Source organism: Sardina pilchardus, chromosome 5, assembly GCF_963854185.1.
Source record: "Sardina pilchardus chromosome 5, fSarPil1.1, whole genome shotgun sequence".
Classification (NCBI taxonomy): Eukaryota; Metazoa; Chordata; class Actinopteri; order Clupeiformes; family Clupeidae; genus Sardina; species Sardina pilchardus.
Genome location: NC_084998.1, coordinates 12,706,484 through 12,722,482, shown reverse-complemented (window position 1 = coordinate 12,722,482; position 15,999 = coordinate 12,706,484). Strand labels below are relative to the sequence as shown.

Sequence of the window (15,999 nt, the reverse complement as noted above, 5' to 3'; positions counted from 1 at the left end):
ACTGAACACCACAGACAACACAGTGCTGAGCTTCACTGAACAGAACACCACAGACAACACCACACTGAGCTTCACTGAACACCAGAGACAACACAACGCTGAGCTTCACTGAATACTGCAGAGACAACACAGCGCTGAGCTTCACTGAACACCACAGACAACACCGCGCTGAGCTTCACTGAACACCACAGACAGCACCACGCTGAGCTTCACTGAACACCACAGACAACACCACACTGAGCTTCACTGAACACCAGAGACAACACCGCGCTGAGCTTCACTGAACACCACAGACAACACAGCGCTGAGCTTCACTGAACACCACAGACAGCAAACGCACTGAGCTGAGCTGCTCCGCCACTCTCTCCTCTCCCTCAACACACAGCAGGCACGGAGACTTTTTCTCATTAGGTAACAGCTTGTGCACGGCATATGGATTGATGACTAGTCATTCAATCAAACTGTTGCTCTCTCTCTCACGCACACACTCAACACACACACACACTCACACACACACTCAACACACACACAGAAACACATGCACTAGAGACACACACATGCACACTAAACTACACCTACGCAGAGCAGACTTGCTGTGACTCACATGTGTGTGTACAGTGCACAAGCTAGAGGGTGCGTCTTCACATTTCGTGGATTAAATGTAGCATCTGCAATTCTACGTGTAGTGCACATCACTACCACTTCAGAATGCAGAGGTCATTTTTGGTAAGGAATTTGTTGTATGTGTCCTTCGCTGGTTCCTTGCCTCTTACACTGACTTGCAACTATGTACAGAATGGGGTGCAGTTTGGCAATGTGTGTATGCTTGCGAGTGTGTGTGTGTGTGTGTGTGTGTGTGTGTGTGTGTGCATGCGAGTACACACACACGCATAAGGATTTCCTCTAATTTTTTTTTCTTCTTGGCCCAGTTTCTGGAGAGAATTTATTTTACTGGACAATTTCAAAACTTGCTAGTGCATGTTAGTCTATGTAACAAACACAAATATAATGCAGGCTAACCTTTATAATGTATATCTAAGCTGACAAAACAATCAGCCTTTTTTTGTTGTTTAACACTACATCATTCTGTTTTGATGCAATCAACTTAACTAATAACTAAACTCTCACTTTTCAAACAATCTAAGATGAAAATGACAGAAGAAATTCTGTTTCTCATCAGGCCAATGTGAAAAGCATATTTCTCACATAAGGTGGTTTGGGCAAACAGAACCAACAAAGTGAGGTGAATAAACGTATACTCTTGTTTGACAATAAAAGTTAGTTTATATTGCCACTGTCGTAGACATGGTGAGAGGGGTTTGGATGGTAGAGTTCTGACTGAGCCTTCACAGAGAATGATTGAATAAATTGGATAAATATTTTTCCACATGCAGTGCGGAAATGGGAATAGGAAGCAGTCAGATTTTGATTTATTTAATATTTTGATTTATTGAGCTACGGTATTTGCTCAAGTTAAAGGGTTTTTTAAGGATACATTACTTGGGTGCATCTGTTTTAGTGACCTCGTGTAACTGCAATGAGTGTCCTATGTGAGGGATAATCAACGACGCGCCGTGCGTTTTATAGGAAAATAATGCACGTTTATAAGTGGTAATAAGGTCCCGACGCTGCAGGCGGAGGGGCCTTTACACTTTGATAAGAAAACAACAAAAAAAGTTGATCTGAAAACAGGCATTTTCAGATCAACCCGAATCAGATTATATCAGCCAAGATTATATCAAGGGACATCATCATTTACGTCATTCAGCCATACCAAACATAATCATACCATTTCCACTTCTTACCTGTCATAATTCTCCACATCCTCCAACCCAAAAGATCTATCTATGCTAAGCTTAATCTCCTTAAAAAAAAAAAAAAGACAATGTCAATATGCATCTCACTCATAGATAGATACACGTACTGTAGCTCTAATACCAATGTGTATTCACCCGAGCATTCAGAAAATGCTTACTAATAAGCCTGTCCATCTCAGCAGCAGTAAACAGTTCCTCTCCCATGACTAAGTGAGGGCCCGGGCATCAAGTCCATGGCACAGAGCCGTTTGTGAAGTCAGAGTGACTCACACAGGATGAGGCAAATGGCAGAGTGGGCCTTAGCTGCAGCCATATGCCTCTAGGGTATCTGTAGTGGATGACACACACACACACACACACACACACACACACACACACCGTTCCAGAAAGCATGGTGATGGCCAGTAATGAAGGATGTAAGACCATCATCATCATCTCCCCTGTCATCACCGTCAGTGACATCCTTACAGCACTAGAAAGCACTGACATATGGATGCATTAAACGCAGATGGCTTATATCCATTCGTTATCGCCCTTGAACCTTGCTTAGATAGATCGATTCTTCAACATCCCCAGTATAGGCACAGCATCTCATAGAACATATAACATAAGGTCGGTACGGCACCATATATCACATGGATCAAAATGTATACAATGTATCTATATTAATCGCTCACCCAGGACAAGCACATTAGATCAGATGGAGACCATATATGTAGCCACGGCACCATTTGTAAGGAAGTCAACATAACAGACAGATCTCGACATAAGTGTGTTAAGTGCAGTAATGGCAGAAGGGGTCCAAACTTCAGGTGAAAAGAGCTCTTTTCCAGTTTAACACCCATCTAACCAGATGGAAGTAGTGTGAAAAATGGATTCAGAGGTTGGTCTACGTGCTAGGTGTGTAATGGTTCAGTCATTCATCTCTGACAGGCTGGAAATGGGAAGGCTGATTATCTTGAAGGCAGCATGTGATTTTAATGAGTTTGTTTTTGAAGGTGATATTTAACATTGTGAACGAAACTGGGGGAAAATGCAGCCGGATGGGTTGAATTATGCTTTTGTAAAGCAACAGCAGGAGGTGGGGGTGGTGGTGTGTGTCTGTGTGTGTGTGTGTGTGTGTGTGTGTGTGTGGAGGGGGGGGGGGTAACAGACAGAGCCTTGAGTCTGTGTATTACTCTTTCAGTCTGTTTCTCTACATCTCCAGTGCCTCTATTCTGTTCCTTTTTTCCCTCCCTCTCACATCGCCTCTCCGCCAGAATATTACTCATTACTTCTCATTTTGCTCTCCGGCCGGCCACATGCCTCTCCCCAAATTGTGTGCGTCAGTGGCCTACTTTCCTTACAAATCTCTGCGTAAAGATTTACCACCCCCCACCACCACCATCACCACCACCACCACCACCACTCCCTTAAAAAAAAAATAGAAAGAAGATAAAAGAAAAGAGAGGAGGTAGGTCTAATGTCACTCCATTTTCATTTTCTTGGGGGAGGATATTAGGAGCAGTCTGGGCTTCCTCCTGCTTGTTTACTGAGACCTGGCTGGCTTATATTATGTCCTCTGCAGCAGTCATAACATAAGCCCATGAGCACTTTGTAAACATTACTCCCCATTTTCAAAAAACCCTCAAAAGGCACCCCCACTGCTCGTGGTCCAACGTTACGACTACTGACCGCCAATGTTGACGTTGCTGATTTCAGGCGTGCCTCGAGTGAGGTCTGTTACACTGGTCAGCATGGTTTAAATGTTCTGCCAAGGTGTATTGTGTTTTACGGCTGGCTGCCTCTAACCCAATTGACAGAGATGTCCAAGTCCTGAGGCAGTGAAAGGCAGAGAGAGAGAGAGAGAGAGAGTGTGTGTGTGTGTGTGTGTGTGTGTGTGTATAGCAGTGTAGGTACATCCAAATCCACAAAGTACAATCTGAGGCCTACAAGAACACCTCAAGCACAATATCAACACACACAGTTGAAAAGAGAAGCTTATAACTGCAACTCCTCCACATAATAACAAATCATCTCCCATTGTCTCTTTCCGTGATGAAAACCAATCTTGTCCCTGCTCTCTGCCACCTATGGCCGACAACATATCTTGAGAGAATGAAAGTGGCTGCCAAATGAATAACTGTGAGGGTAATGAGTTTGACCATGTTCAGTTCATGGTGTTGTGTAAGTGTTGTGTACTATCTTCTCTAGCTCTCTTCCGCTTTCTCACACTCTGTCTTTATTGTGCCGACAGTCTGACATGTGCAAACACCTCATCATACAGTACATGGGAAGGAACATGTGTGGAAAATTGCATGGAAAATATCAACACACTAAAAAAAAAAAACGTCAGCGGCACACCGGAAAGAAAATGTTCATCCACACACAACAGGGCCGGAAGAAACGGGTAGATAAGAGCAGATTCTGGAAGAATCCGGACCACTGGAACACATCATCACCAGGTCAGGGCTAGATCCGCTCCCAAGTCAGATCATTGCCCCTTCCGAAAAGGACAGTTCAAATAAGGAGTAAAGGCTGTTTGATAAAACCTTCTGAAGTGACGACTATGATTTCTTCCATTGCAGTCCTGCGAAACAAGGTGGCTTTATTCACAATGAACTAATTGTTTGTAGTGTAGAGTAAACTCTCAAGCCTACAGGTCTGCAAATAGCTCTGTCGCTCCACACCAAAGGGAGCACAACTGACAAACACCAACAGCCACAGCATCTATCAGCCTAAGCATGTTCCTCTCCTTCCCTCAACAGTTGATCTATCATTCCAAGGGCGTCTGAGAACACGCACCGCATTGCACCGCACCGCACCGCCCACCCTCGACGCTCCTCGGCCCGGGCCACGCCTAAGTCTTGACAGTGACCTCTTGCCTTGCCTGCGAAGGCCCAGATAAAGGCAGGATTACCCGACGAGCCCAAGAATAACCGCGGCCACGAGGGGAGGAGGCCCAGAATAGGCACTGAGAGCCCAGCCAGCCAGGCCGGCCCCAGAGCCAGGGCGCTCCGGCAGGGCTATAGCACGGCGAGGGAGGCCACACGGCCTGGACTGGGACACGGCTCTAATTCCAGGCATTCATAGAAGGCACAGGCACAGGCACAGGCACGAGCACGGCGGACGGGTCAGATGCCAACCTCAGGGGTTTAAAGTCGCTGGGATTTCTGAGACTTACTAAGTGTTTTCACCGTACAGGTCAGACAGGCATGCACTGAGGCACACGCACACACACACACACACACACACACACACACCCATTGCCATCATGCACACAACAATGCATATACAGTATCCACACAAATATGCACACGCACACACACACACACACACACACACACACGCACATATTCAGCTACATTTTCACTGATAAAGTAGCACTCATTCATGACCACAGAAGCAAATGCACTCAGACACACACACACACACACAAGCACAGAAAGGCTATCCTGTCAGCGAAACTCCTCTCTCTGCCAACCAGTAGAGGTGATCACAGACACAACCAGAGTCTGTCAAAACACCATGAAAAAACAACTCTAAGTCTGCCTCAGGCTAGTAAAATAAAATGATAAAAAAAGTAAAAATGCCATCGCTGAACTTTTCCAAGCCATCTCTTAGAGAGAGGAGAGAGCCCCCCCCCCCCCCCCCCCCAGAGTCATCCTGACCCCACGACACGGCTGGCTGGCTACTCCCCACACCTCTCTCTCTATTTACATAATTTTGCAATGAAGTAGCGGTGTTCTGCCACAAGCCCTATCATATGATGATGCAACAACACTTTTCTGGAACACAGACAGACACACATACACACACACACAGAGAGAGAGAACGAGAGATACACACAAACAGAGAGACACATACGCACAGATACAGAGAGACACATACACACAGATACAGACAGACACACACACACACACACACACACACACATACACACACACACACACACACACACACACACACACACACACACACACACACGCACACACACACACACACTCCTCTCCACACACAAGCCCCCATTAGAATTGGTAATCTGAGAAGCGGAAAAGAGGGCCGTAAGAGAGGGGGGGAGGGGGGAGGGGGAGGCGTCCAGGGCCGGGCAGGGGAAGCGATTTTTGCTGTGTCTTATTCATTCCCCCGGTAGGAGCGAGCCTCCAGCGGTGGAATCCGCGCCAGCAACCGCGCTCCTCTGCCAAGAGAGTGCCGGATGACGTCTGTACCGGCAGTTATATAACCGCGGCTGAACATTGCGTCTGTCACAGTTAGAAGGTTACAGAGGGTGACACACATACCAGACATACTCGCCGCAGTCATGTGTAACATAGTTCCACTCCGCAAGTGAATCTATCAGGAAGGCACTTTAAGGAAAACTCGCACACCCTTCCAGTACCCTAATTTCCCCCAAGCCGTCCAATCACCCCCCCACCCCCATACCCACCCCCCCCCCCATACCCACCACCCCCCCACACCACAACAACCCCCAATCCCTCGTTCAACAGAGTATTTTGGTCTTGTTCTCACTCTCACACCACAACATATAACAGAGGTTCATTCACACAATGACAGGCATGCTGTGAGAGGATAAAAATGACTGACATAAATAGTATGCTATGACGTAGCGGAGTTAAACAGTAGTATGTTAGTTAACAACAAATGAACAGCATACATATTATCCAGTATTCAGCTGGTACGTCCCACTCCCAGCATAATATCAGCAACTTCAAATAAACCTGTACGATACCAAATGACCTTACAGTATAAATGTGTTGAACATGTTAAGTATTAAATGAAAACTGTTACGTTGTATAAGTAATCTACGGTAGTCACGAGTACAGACGTACTCATACCTCTCATTCGAGATGAACACACAATCTTTAACGTCACTCGTCACTCTCTTTTCCCTCTCACGCTACAACCACTACCACCATCAGCGCTACCACATGACTGACGCCGTGTCGTCCTTATTCATACGTCACTCTGTTCTTATGCCACAGAGGAATGCAGTTCCCATGATGACATCAAGATACTTTCCAGGCACTTACAGACAGATAAGACTGTGCTACAGTGTGAACTGAATATCTAAAATATGTTAATTACATTGACATGATTTATCTAAAAGTTCTACTACTAACTAGGGGCAACAGATATCAAAATTGAGTTTAGTGTGAGGAGGGTATTGAAATGAAAAGACTTTAATTCAACCTGAGGCCAAAAGGTATTAAAGGTACTTTAACTCTTAAAGCAACATTACTTGAATTCAATTCACAATTTCATCATAAACTGTGATTAAAAGTGACTGCGGAATGTACCAAGGGCCATCCCTATTATGCCAGGAATCATCAGATCCATGTTCGCTGTCATCGCAACTGATTTTATCGACCTTGAATTCAAGAATTGCAATTGGCTGATCTTCACAATCTGTCAATGATCTATTAATCATTCTCTGGAAAGCTGAACATAAACTTTTCACCTCAGTATGTAGCAATATGATTGGTTGGATAAAGGAATATCTAAATTGTCTCCATCAGGTTCTGCTGAGCAGATGTGAGGGAACATCTTCACTTTGCTTTGAGACTCTTTCTTTCGAGGTCAGTCAGACAGCAAGTCTTCTAGGCCAGTTAAAAGATGATCATATCTTCTCCATCATTTTATAGGTTAAAATGCTGTAAAATACTCAAAACCTTACTTTGAGTGACTACTCACCTGACTGATACATGTTTCTATGATTTTACAGAAGGCATTAAATCACATTGTATCCATGCTATCTCCCTATTAGATATGGGAGACAAATAATAAATAGATAAAAAATATGATAAATGCTGTTGGTCTATAAAAACACCTACTGGCTAAACCATTTCAGATTATATCTCCATTTATGAAAGGTTAAATAGTCCTAGCCTTCGTGTGCGGAGTTATTTCAGGAAAAAAAAGGCAATGAAACACCTTCAGCGAGTCCATTTTGAGGTGGCAGCAGTTAGCCTCAGAGTAGACAGAAAACACTGTGACAGACAGCTAATTAAAAACGTGAGGCAGAGCTTTAACTGGCCTTAAATCATAGCCGGAGGATGATTTTCAAATGACGCGTTTTCATGCGCATGTCCCTTGGGGAAACCATCAACAAAAATATACAGAGAGATTCTGTATAGTCATTTATTTATACTGTGTGTCATACTTGTGTGCATGCGTGCTACTTGCGTGTGTGCATACGTAAGAGAAATGTGCTGTTCTAGTCATTGCAACCGCAGGGATTTGACATGATACAGTCACATAATTTGATCAGTTTTGAGTAAAAATAATTCTCTTGGGTATATCAGGACAACAAACTGACATGGATCCGAGAGCAGTGCCTGGAAATGTATGCAAGTCTCCTCTAGCGAGCAGTGAAGCAAAGGTTATGAGATTTGTCAACAAACACCTATAACCACATCAAGCCACGATATTTTCCACTAAAGAGACCAAGTTGAACACATGCCAAATGATGCATGCATTAAATTAATTCTAAACACCTGTTGGGATGTAATAAAGCGTATAGTTTTAAATATGATGGACAGTTATTATGTCCACCGAGGAGGTCGTTTTCAGCACTGTTTGTTTACCTGTCTGTCAGCTGGGTTACCAGCTGGGCTATAGAGGACCCCGCTACATTCTGAAGCAAATTCAAATTTAAGAGCAGCCAGATCCTCAAATGATTTTTCACTTTCACACACTCTGCCATGTAGGACACTTGGGCTTGGCGAGGTCTGTGATCTCCAAGTGCCCTTTAGGTTGTATTGGTAATATGAAACACTGGTCATGTGGCAACATAATGCCAAAATGTATTTCAAAGAAGAAGCCCCGAATAACATTTCTAATAATAATCAATGTAACTTAGTCATCTAAAATGACTAATAATCATATATTTTAGTTTGAATACACTACTATAAAGAATACAATTCATACCATTACCCTGCATGGTGCTAATACTCTACATACTGAGTATATTGAAAATACACACAGCAATAAAATTGCTGACTAACAACAACAAACAACAAACTGTTTCCAACTGTCATTGGGCCGAATTTCCAGAACATCTACTAAAGCCCTACTGATAACCAGGACTACAGTTTTGTTATCTTTCTTTACTGTTTGAAAACTTGTTTTCCTCACTTCTACCATGTTTTTCTCAGTCCTAAATCCCGTTTGTCTTCTGCCTTATCTGACAAAAAACATGGTATACTGAGAGACCATGATAAAGGAAAATGCAGTTCCTTTATCCTTTGTCTCTGTGAAAGAACTACATATCCCAAGATGTATGGTGTGTGTGTGTTTGTGTGTTTGTGTGTATGTGTGTGTGTGTGTGTGTGTGTGTGTGTGTATGTGTGTGTGTGTGTGTGTGTGTGTGTGTGTGTGTGTGTGTGTGTGTGTGTGTGTGTGTGTGTGTGTGTGTGAGTGTGTTCAAAATGTCTGAGTGAATGTAGGTCACAAGCAGACGGGTTTGGACATCTGCCTCTTTGAGCTCAAACTCTGAGCTGTGACCCCACCATACTGCTGAGAAAGGTCAACTGCTGATAGCTGGGGGAGAGAAAAGGAGAGGGACAATCTAGTGGAGAAACGGAAAGTGGTGGAGAAAGAGGAAAGGTAAACGGAAAAGGTAAACGGAAAGGTAAACGGAAAGGTAAATGGAAATGCAATGGAAAGGTAAAAATTCTGGGGTGACAGGCAGCCAAGCGGCAGAGAAAGCTCCCAAAAATGCACTCACGTCAATGCAGTCAACTACCAAAAGCACTCAGACTCTTTGCTATGTAACTATTACTGTACGTCACAGGTTCTTAAACTGGAATATTTTCTGCTTTACTTGCTGTTCTATGACAGTAAACTGAAAATCTTCAGTGGAAAAAACTACTTAATGATGTCATCTTCAACATTGATTGTTGAATTTGTTTCAGCATTCATTTGTTGACTGATGTTTCATGAAAATGGCAATCACTTAATGCGTGGCCTTGTGGGAACTGTCAATTCACGTGCATTGTTGAACCTCCTCTTTGAAGACACAAACTTGGCTTAACCTTCAACCCCAATCTAAGTACCTACAGCATGACCCTCACAGGGGTGAGGGGTGTAACACAGAACCAGATGTGGGCCGGATCAGGGCCACGTCCAGCCTCTAGTCAACACTGTCACATAAGGTCAATTCTGTACCTTTCTGTACCTGTGTTACTTGAGAAATGATACCGTTGAATAGTTCAACAGTTTCCCCTCACTAATAAGCCTTGACCTTATTTCACGTCCACAGATATATTAAACATTAGGGTTGAGCATGTGGTCCTCTCTGCAGGTGATATGTTTCAGCTAGACCAGGTTATAACACAAAGCCAATCCACTAATCAACATTCTCACAACCACAGTCCGGATAAGAGGACTGACACACAGGAGTTTCAACATTCACCACTGAGCTGTGAGAGAGAGAGAGAGAGAGAGAGAGAGAGAGAGAGAGAGAAAGGAGGGGGGGAATGGGGAAGAGGGTGAAAGGGACAGGGAGAGACTGAGAGATGGGCAGATACTGAGAAAGACAGAGCATGAGTGTGAAAGGGAGGCAGAGAGAGATAGAAAGATAAGATGAACAACTAGAAGGTGACATAAAGAGAGAGGGAGTTCAAGATGGGCAGAGTGAAAAGGTGAAAAGAGAGAAAGAGAGAGAAAGAGAGCAAGATGGATAGATAGATAGATAGATACACAAAGAATGAGAGAGAGCATGATTTAGTGTGAGTATGTGTGTGTGTGTGAGAGAGAGAGAGAGAGAGAGAGAGAGAGAGAGAAGTGTTTAAAGGGCCAGTAGTCAGTCATTAGGTCTTATCAGGCAGGGCAGAGTCTGCAGAGCCATTTCTGCCTGTCGAGTCACCGTAAGCAGCTCCAGTGGAGGTTTGTGTGTGCGCGCACGCGCGCGCGCCGCGGCTAAGCTAGCAGGACATGCCCTAGTAACCCACTTTCCCTCCTGGAGCGAACAGTGTAACAGCGCAGCAGCGGCCACCATGTCATCTGTTACCTAACTTTCTCTCTTTCTCTCTCTACCTCTCCTGGTCTGGTTTTTTTTCCTTTTCTCTTGCCTTTTCTCATTCACACTCTCTTTCTCTCTTCTCTTCTCTTCTTCTCTCTCTCTCTCTCTTAGTCTCTCTGTCACGTACACACATACACACACCCATACTGATATACACTCACGTGTGAAATCAGTTAATTCCTAGGTTAGTGTTACAGTTATATGCTTGCTATCTGCGCTCATGTAATCGCTGATCGCTGGAGCGAGCCAGATGGTCTTTTGTACGAAAATAAAACAAAATAATGGAAATGATGAACACCAGCGGAAGTAATGCTGTATTAACAATGCTCGCATGCATGTGAGATGTGTGTATGTGTGTGTGTGTTGCCCTTGGCAACTAGTTCACCGCACACTTTACTTCATAGCCTCAACACTTAACCTCATTCTGACTCAGTGTGAGAGAGATTACCCAATCAGAGGTCAGTCTCATATCACACTACCTTGGCTGCAACCAGACCCAGTGACGTTGAAAAATCACAGCTACCTTTTTTCAAATGTACTCACACAGTCTGGACTATCTGGAAAATCTGAACTGCCATTACAGTTGTTCAACAGCAACCTATACTACTACATAACACAAGGACTTGGAAATTCACTGAAAATGAAGTTGCGTTGTCCAAGCTCAGGTCAAGACACCTAGAAATGCTGAGTCAGTTTCTGACCACCAGCAGATAAAAGCAGAGTTGCATTATGCAGATTACGGCACATCCAATCAAATCACACCATGGGGAAACTTGCCCAATCAGAGGTTTCCCTGATGAGTTCTCCTCTCCCAGAAAGAATTCTCTATTTAGTCTGGTTTCTCATACGTAGACATAACACAGTGAGATGAGACAACCACCGCATGAAAACAGCTCTGAAGGGACCGTGGAGCCAGCAGTTCTGTATTAGCTGCGTAATGGCCTAGACACCTGTAATGTTAGTCACGGTGGTTGGCCTCTGAAAAATACATTCGCATGGGTATGAAATCTTGATAGGGTCATGCTGTCTCCGAGTGCAGCTTTTCTGGCCAGCAGGCCTTGAATTTGAGACACACTTAGTGTTTTTTAACAGCTTTTTCACTCTTTACCTTCTGTCAGAAAGGTCCGTGGGGTAGTGTAGTTGCACTTTCAAGCTCTGTCGACTGTCGAACACCAACGCACTCGCCTATACAAAACTCTGTTGCACTTCTGGGTTTTGCTCTCTGCTCCAAGATATCTGCACTACCCTGTGGGTGTTTAGCTGACTCCAACAAACATTCGTCCCCCTTGTTAGAAAAGCTCTCAGTCTCTGTGTGAGCTTATTTGCTTTCTTTTTGCAACAAAATCTGCTTTTTACATCCAGTTCAGCCACACAGAGAGACAAACCCGCAGAGTAGCCACTCTACATTACCCAGGACTTTGAACTTGGCCATGACCTGCTGTTAAATAAGTTTGTGTTTCTTCTGTTATTTCTTTATGAAACTTTACAAGACTTTGGGTGGAATTCAGAAGCACAGGGTGTGTTTTCTTAAAACACACACACGCGCACACACACACACACACACACACACAAATTATGAAAGAGTCAAGTGGTAGCATAAGTGGTTGCAGCACTACCACTCCAAGTCCCATGCAGTCCAATGGCTGATCCATATGTCAATGACCTTGGATTAATGTGGCAAGAGTGAAGAACCCTGCTGACCTTTTGCTTCTCTGAGATTTCCATGCAAAGTCTCGCAAGATAAAATTGTCTGCTTTGGCAAAAACAGGTGTGGAGGAGCAAAGGGCACCAGCGTTTGTCCTCTGAAGGCAACCTCAGTCTTACATTCCTCATAACACAGTAACACACTAGTAACATCACAATAACGCACCATGAACTATAGGTTTCCCTTTCCCATGATGGCTTTCTTGTATAACGACAGGAGAACTAAGACTTCAGAACAGAACAGAAAAGAACAGAACAGAACAAAACAAAAAGTGAAAAGCCAATGCCCTGTTAATTCCCATGTTGTAACACCATGGCTAGAAATAGCAACACACGTCTAAGTTGCAAAAGTGACTAATCCCATTGCCACTGAAATCCTTCCAGCACCAGGGCCACAATCTGTATTTTGACCAAAATGGGAAAATTACAGTCGGAAGCCACCATACATGAGAGGAGCTCTGATTTAAAGGGGGGGGGGGGGGGGGGGGGCGGGGATAGGATCTTATCAAAGAGGTGAATTCAGGGGCATTCAGGTTGAAACTGAGTAGATTGGGTAGAGGGTCACACACACCCTCATTCAAAGGAGCACAAGGAAGAAAAGACAGAATAGGGGGAATGAGATAGAAAAAAAAGAACATGAGACCACATGAAGAAAAGGTGTGGAGGGAACATAATGGGGAAAAGTGGGACATGGCTGTTGCTTTTGGCATATTTCGAGATGGATATGACCTCCACCATTCAGGTTCAAGAGAGGCTCTCGCCCTCAGCTCTTCCACTGGCATTCCTCAAAAACGGAGGGCCCCTTGGAAGAATATTTCTGAAGCCCCCCCCCTGCTGAGAGGGAGCTGGTGAGCCCCCGGGAGACTGCCTTTTCAGTTACAATGCCCATTGTACCACTTATTATGGCACTGAGGAAAGCTGTTGTGAATACTTCCACAAAGGCAGTGTGGTTCATTTGCCATAATACATTGTCTAAATGCTTATAATTGTACAGACAGGCTGAATATGACAGGCCATTTGACATTATTGGTCAATTATTATGCGCTAATTTCCCCCATATTTATGGGGTCAGAGAAGACAAACCAGCTGCCAAAGGCTTAACCAATGATAAATATTATCAACTGGGATCAAAGGGGTGGGGGTGGGAGGGCAGCATAAGACTACGCATGACAGGATAAATGTTGATCTCAAAGACCCCGAAATTCTTTCATGTTAATTTATCAAAGTTATGAAGAGTATGAATAGAGTCCTCCTGTGAAAAGGCGGACTTGCTGGCAAGACAAAGTGGAGCAACCCGCGCTGTCGGATCAGCTAATTGGACAATTGATCTCGGCTATTGATCACCACTGATCCCTTCTTGAGACGAGACCGCATCACGGCGAGGACGAGGCCAGATGTAATGGCTCACTTCAACATCGAGCGACAGAGGCACTGAAGAGTGCCGCGGGGCAACATTCAGCCTGTTACGTCTACCAAGCAGCCGGGGTTGAACTTTTTTTCAACGAAATCCAGGGCATGACGTCACTGCAACCGGCTCATGATTCTCAAGTCATGAGTTGCATAACTAGCAATCTTTCTGCAATTGCTTTTCTTTTATCGTAATGCATTGATATCTTTAATAGACTAGGCCTACATACTGTCACAACATCAAACACGGGATTCTTTAGGATATAGAATGAAAAGACTGGACCATAACCAGCATGTCTGCCCCAAATACATATCCTGAGACTGCCCCTGTCATCGCCCTCCACTTCGCTCCAGTTCTTACTAACTTTTTTATTTTCGAAAGTATTCCAAGCATGATACCATCATAATATTACGCGCGGTCTCCATTTTCTTATTACTAAGGAGATAACTTTCAGTTGATGCTTGCTATAGGCTGTCCACCTGAACAGGCAAAGATGGAGAAGCAACTTATTATGACGGTATGACTTAATAAGACTGTTACAATTAAACACAGCAAAGAACCGCTTTTCAACACTGCTTTCTTTAAACAATCAATCACGCCTCGCCTTCACACCTTTCTTCCTTTTCAAGTTCAGACTCATTCAAGCCAGCAGCGTCCTGTCAACGGGGTCCGTTATAAGGTGCTGCACACTTGTTAGACTGTGACACACTTATCGCACGAAAGAATATAAATGTAGCTTTCTTACCATGCATTGGTGAGCAACCAGACGCCGATTCCAATAGAACGAGATTATGAATCTCTTACTTAGAGACAGAGAGAGCTTTTCACCTCGCCTTACTCGTGAAATCAAGTTATGTAACTGGCACCGTTTCTGTGGGCAATGAGTGACTTCCAAGCGCTTTTTTCATTCACTGATGTTCATTTTCCATCCCACACACACCTCACTCTTTACGTCATCAGCCGTCGTCGCACCTTAAATGGAATGGGGAGTGACCGTACGGAGCGAGCCCTGTCCGGATTCGCTATAGACGGCGGGATACGCACAGATGAGAGAGTATCCTGCTCTCGCCCTGTGGAAGATTTCTGGTGTCACGCACTGGGCTGCCGTGCTGGTTCTATGTCTGTAGCCTAGCCCACTGGCAGAGCTCTTTTTGTATTTCAGTGCGATTGCAGATTGTTTGTGGGCGGTTTGTTTCAACGTTTCCAGGTTAAACGTTTTTCAGAGCGGCTGTAGTGTAATTTGCCTCGAGTGAACAGACGACTGTAGGCTATAGGTTAGTTTACTGAATCAGCTATCTAGCGCTTCCACAGACGGAATGAGGACTCACTCAGTAACCCATATGACGTGTGCTCAGTGTTTGGTTACACAACAACTATTGTTTCATAAGGCGTATTTGTAGACTTATTGCGATGTTTCGGTTAATTAGCCCAGTGAAAATGTTGAATGGACTGTGATATTGCGTCACATCTTACCCACACAACCCCATGGTCAGGAAATACTAACAGACCGTCTGTACTATTTCTGTATCTTATATTCTTATTATCATTATCATCATCATATTTTTGTTGTTGTTGTATATATTACAATTATTATTAGTAATATGCATATACCTATAATGATATAAGATATGATAGTCGTATGCATTCAGCGCTGAATGACAATTTACTTTAATCGGATTGAACTCGTGGGGGTTTTAACTAGGTCACACAGAGCAGCGATTGCCATCTGGTGACTGGTTGCTTTTCTGCTTTACTGTTAATGATACTACTGTCGATAAAGCAAACTCGGTACAACTTGTACCCCAGGGTGCCACAACACAGAGCGTAAATCACGCGAAGGGTTGTTCAAAGCCAGTGTCAATTATTATGTGGTGGCCAATAATCTTATTATGAAAAACAATCCTTCTCGGATGTGTGATAGTGACGTACTGGGACATTTCATCTGTAGGTCTCCTAAAGCCCTTTCTCCCAACACTTGATTGGGTCATTGTGCTTTTAATGGGCAATAAGACTCGTTCAATTTGACCATTCATTTAAAGCGTCTGCCC

At 44.1% G+C, this 15,999-nt stretch overlaps 1 protein-coding gene across 4 annotated transcripts in view; it reads right to left on the bottom strand.

The window, feature by feature from the left end:
• npas2 (neuronal PAS domain protein 2) overlaps positions 1 to 14,807 on the bottom strand; it is a 57,694-nt gene extending 42,887 nt beyond the window's left edge. For all 4 annotated transcript variants that reach the window (XM_062535600.1, XM_062535602.1, XM_062535603.1 and 1 more), the window contains exon 1: positions 14,697 to 14,807. The gene's annotated coding sequence lies outside the window, so the exon portion shown is untranslated. The remainder of the gene's footprint in view (positions 1 to 14,696) is intronic.
• Between the last annotated feature and the right edge of the window lie 1,192 nt (positions 14,808 to 15,999).